The sequence below is a fragment of the Capsicum annuum genome, unplaced genomic scaffold, assembly GCF_002878395.1.
Source record: "Capsicum annuum cultivar UCD-10X-F1 unplaced genomic scaffold, UCD10Xv1.1 ctg80251, whole genome shotgun sequence".
NCBI classification, from domain to species: Eukaryota; Viridiplantae; Streptophyta; class Magnoliopsida; order Solanales; family Solanaceae; genus Capsicum; species Capsicum annuum.
In genome coordinates this window covers 16,006-21,340 of record NW_025890893.1, presented here as the reverse complement: position 1 = coordinate 21,340, position 5,335 = coordinate 16,006, and positions in this window count along the sequence as shown.

Sequence of the window (5,335 nt, the reverse complement as noted above, 5' to 3'; positions counted from 1 at the left end):
TGCAAGACAAGGTGCAAGAGATAGAGCTAAGGAGACCTTGAATGAGTGAGTAGTGTAGTGGTTAGGCAAAAAATTACGACCGTTCACCTCTTTTTTAATAATTATAACTCTTAATTAAATCGAACTTGGTGACTTTTCGATTATTTAAATTAAAAAATAGATTTAAATACAAAAAAGGTGAAAAGTCATAACTTTTCATCTTTTTGGTATTTTAGTTATTTAAATTAAATACCTACAAAATTATGTTTATCATATTTTTTCATATTATTTATTTACGAATTATTTTTTTAATTAAATGATCGAAAAGTCATGACCCTTGAGTTCTTCCAACAGATGATCTGTTTGTTGCAACATATGGTCCATTTGTTACAATAAATGACCCTTCTGTTGCAACATATGACTCGTCTGTTGGAGTAATTGATTCATTTTTGCAACATATGGTCTATCTGTTGCAACAAATTATTCATTTGTTGCAACAGATTATTTATTTGTTGAAAAAATAAATCAATAGCAAGATTTATTCAATAGAAATAATAACAAATCATCATTTATCATTACACCATTTTTACCATGAGATTAATTGAAATCGTAATTGAACTTACTAATTCATCTTTAATTTTAGTTAAATCAATATAGTTATTTCTAATGATGGATTAGTTTGAATCATTTCAAATAAAATTGGTCAATTGATCACTCTACTCAGGACGAACATACTTAGATAATCGTGTAATTACCATGAGATTAATTGAAACCGTAATTGAACTTATTAATTCATATTTTATTTTAATTAAATCAATTAGTTAGTACTAATAATGGCTTATAAATGAATAACATGTTGCAATAGATGAGTAATCTGTTGGAAAAGATCAAACAGTTAAAGACATTTGTTGAAAATGACAAAACATATATAGACATATGTTGCAACAGATGACTAACCTGTTGCAATAGCTAACTCATCTATTGAAAATTATCAAACAAATATAGACATCTGTTGCAACAGAAGATTAAATTATTGCAACATATGACTTAACTATTGAAAATTATTAAATAGACAAGATATATGTTGAAAAGCAATTTAAAATACTAAAGCTCAAATATTTTTTGGAGAACTCAAACATTTGTCCCCTTGTCTAAGGTCTTGTATTAAAGACTTGTCTTCAATTTTAATTAAATTAATTTAGTTATTATTAATAATTGCTTAATTTGAATAAACAAATGACTAACCTGTTATAAACATCTGTTGCAATAGATAACTAATTTATTGCAACAAATAGATAATCTGTTGAAAAATAATTAAATACTAGGGAACTCAAATATTTTTAGGAGAACACAAATGTTTGTCCCATTGTGTAAAGACGTCTTTAATTTTAGCTAAATCAATTTAGTTATTACTAATAATTGCTTAATTTGAATCAACAGATGACTAACATGTTGCATCAGATGATTCATCTATTAAAAATTATTAAACAGATAGAAATCTGTTGTAACAGATGGGTCAACTATTAGAAAGCAATTAAAATACTAGGGAACTTAAATGTTTTTAGGAGAACTCAAACATTTGTCCCCTTGATCCTTTTGCATTTGATGTATGGTATATTATTTTTGTCTTCCTTACCTATTTCATGAATTTTTTCATGTGTTTTACTTATTCGTTGTGCCCCTGTTGAAATTTTTGAAAATTTTTTTAGGTCAAATTTTGTTTGTATATCACTTGGACATTACTTCATAGCTTATTTTGTAAGTAAAATTATGATTTTTGTTGAATTTCTTATTTGGTGTATCTGCTACTGCTACAATGGATAGAACCTGCAATATGAATCCAACATATGAGTCATTTATTGCAACAAGTGGGTAATCTATTGCAATATATGACTAATATGTTGCAACAGATGATCCATAGTTGGATTCATGTTACAATACTATAAAACGAATCCAACAGATAAGTAATCTGTTGCAACAGATTAGTCATATATGTTGCAATAAATTACTCATTTATTGCAACAAATTAGTCATATATGTTGCAACAGATTAGTCATATATGTGCAATAAATTACTCATTTGTTGCAACAAATTAGTCATATATGTTGCAACAGATTAGTCATATATGTTGCAACAAATTACTAATCTTCGCAACATATTAGTCATATATGTTGCAACAGATTAATCATATATGTTGCAATAGATTAATCATTTGTTGGATTCACGTTATATGTTTTATCCATTGTTAAGTAATAGCAGTAGCAGATACATCCAGATGAGAAATTCAACTAAAAAATAACAAACATTAAAAAAAATAACAAAAAACATAAAAAATAACAAACACCAACAAATCAAGTTCCTCGTTTTCGTCATAACTTAAAAGCCCTAATTTTTTACCTGTTAAAATCGAAAAAAAATGATGAAGAACTCGAAGTTGTTGTCGCCGGAGAATGTTGTCACGTCGACTGACGGTTGAAAGTAAAAACGAATGGACAAGAACTCAAAACTATTTGTTGTCAGAGGTTGAAGTTGCACAAGTTTGAAGGGAGAAATTTGGAAAGTTGTTGGTTGAGAAAAGTTAGAGAGAGAAACTATCGAGAGAAAGAGAGAAGAGAGATTGATTTGCAGAGAGAGGAAAGTTTTGTGGGTGTGGATTAATTTGTATTTTGAAAATATTAAAAAGTTTGAAAAATATTAATCAAGTCCACAATTAACCTAATCAAGTTTTTTTAATTATATTTGACCCTTTAAGTTGGTCAATGTCACCAATCCTTTATTCAAGACTTACAAGACACCTTTCCTTAAATTTTCTCCACAAGCATATCACATTTTAGCAAGAAAATCAGTAAATAAATCAGAAACATCTTTTACAATCAAACTAAAAATATAACACAAGTATCTAACATGAAATAAATGGTCAATAAGTGGGGAGCACACTTTTGAAGCAGACGCTGCAGTCGTATTAACAAAAACATTACCTAATTTGATAGTTAAATAAAATTTTGTCAATAAGATCAAAATGTTATACATCTTAAAACAATTGTAGCTAAATAAGTTTTAGTGTATTTTCACTTAAATTTGTAACCAATAGTATGCTTTTGCAAATTTCAATTTTGATCAACCCAATAACGTTAGTCTTAGACTATAACCTATACCAGAGTGACAATCACTAGAGAGTCTAAATATAAAGGATAAATTACACAAATAATCAAATTTAAGCACCGTCATTTCTAAAAATTTCACATCTTTTAAAATATTTCATAATATAGCACTTTTTGAATTTGTACCCTTGATACATATATTTTCACTTTCAAAACCTCACGAACTCCTACTTCTTAGTCCCAAAACTCTCTTTTTCATTTTTTAATTTTTCCACCACAAAATAATCAGTAACTTCTCTCCAAATTTGAGTTTCAATCAATAATCTCCATCATCCATTCAAGTTAATTTGTAGAAAAGAATTCTCATTTTTTTGAGAGGTGAGTGAAATGTTGAAATTGATTTTAAGAAAGATTACTTTATCTTAGTTTCAAAAAACATCTTTTGTGATTTTTTTTTTCTCAATTGTTATGGATTTCGATGATTTACCATCATTTAGTTTAGGTGTTACTCAAATTGATAAGAACGTTGTTGGTTCTTCAAGTGGTGAAGTGGTTGATTTGATTTCGGATATTTTTAATAATATTTTTGGTTTTTTTTGCAAAAATAGATTAAACAAGTTAGGTCGGACACATAACATTATACTATACTCTGATATATGTTTCAAGGTCAAATATTATATGTATTAAAGCCAAATACACTAACACAAAATAGATGAACTAAATACATATATCAAAATGTATCAAAAAAGTTTATGTTGCATAAACACATGACAGTGGAACCCTACTCTCATAATGTTTCAAATGTATCAACATCTGAAAACAAATGTATCAAATTCACATATCAGACTTGATATGTATCAAATCTAACAAGTGTAACAAATATAAGTATGAAGTATAGTTTATCAAAATTGTTCAGATTTTAACAAATTGTCATATGTATCAATTGAAAATTTTGAAATTTTGTTATCACGTTTGAGGTGCAATTAAGATGAAGAAAAAAAATGATGAAGAATTTGTGTTAAAATTGTAGTTTTCAATCAACTATTATTTGAATAGATGAATATTTTAATTTTTTATTAATTTTTACGTTTATTATGCTTTCAAAACTGATGAAACGTGATTTACATCCTCAATTTAAGGAGATTTTGTTATTTCCTTATTTAGCTTACATTTTTTTTTTCAAATATATCAAAATCCATATGTATCATGGCCAAATATATGTATCAAAAAACGTAAAAAAAGGTATATTAAGTAATTAGAAAAAATTGTGATAAAGAAAGTTATTAACACCTTAATATTTGGTATTTATGTAAGTTACCCAAATATAAATACTGAAGTGAATCAAAAATTTATTTCTAACTATAGTTCTAGAAACATCTCAAAGTAGAGTAAAATGTATCTTGTATACTCCTTTCGTTTCATATTAGTTGATCCTCTTGTTAAAAATTTTTTTTTTAGTTTAGTTGTTCAAGTTCTAAAATCAGGAGGACTTTATTGTGTTTTTTCAATATTACCCCTATCATTAAATGTCTATATAAAGTGTATATAATTAAATTTATATTTTCAATGCATAATTAATAGGGCTTTAGTAAAATAAACCTCTATTAAATATTTTTGTAAGGAGAGCGTCTATTATTAAATGTCTATGTAAAGTATATATAGTTAAATTTATATTTTCAATGCATAATTAATAGGACTTTAGAAAAATAAATCTCTATTAAATATTTTTGAAAAAGTCCTTTTGGCCATAATTTGGCCACAATAGAAAAAAGTTATGTTCATATTATGAACTAGTTAACTTTTGGACATTTTTACTCTTTTACTTTAAAAATTAAATAACTTTGTCTATTTGAAAGAAAAAGGATAATATGATTTTTTAATTATTATGACAAAATTTGGGTTAAATTTTTGTGGCTATTTAGCACTATCCAATATTTCTTTTAAGGAGAGCATCAAATTAATAAGAACCAACCAAAACGAAGGAAATATAATGCAAAAAATTGCGATTAGCAGAAAAATTAAGAAAACGGGCACAAATAGCGATGGTTTTTGCTATATTTTTGCAAACTGACTCTGTTATGCGGATAGCGTAAACCATCAGCACTAGGATTTAATTGGACACAATAAACAGCTCCAGATCCACACAGTTCTAGGTCAACCTCTATGCTAACTTCTAGTCTTGCAAGTATGCAACCAAGTACGTAGAACATATGAAAATTTAAGAAAGAAATAAAACAAGTGTACCAACATTCGTG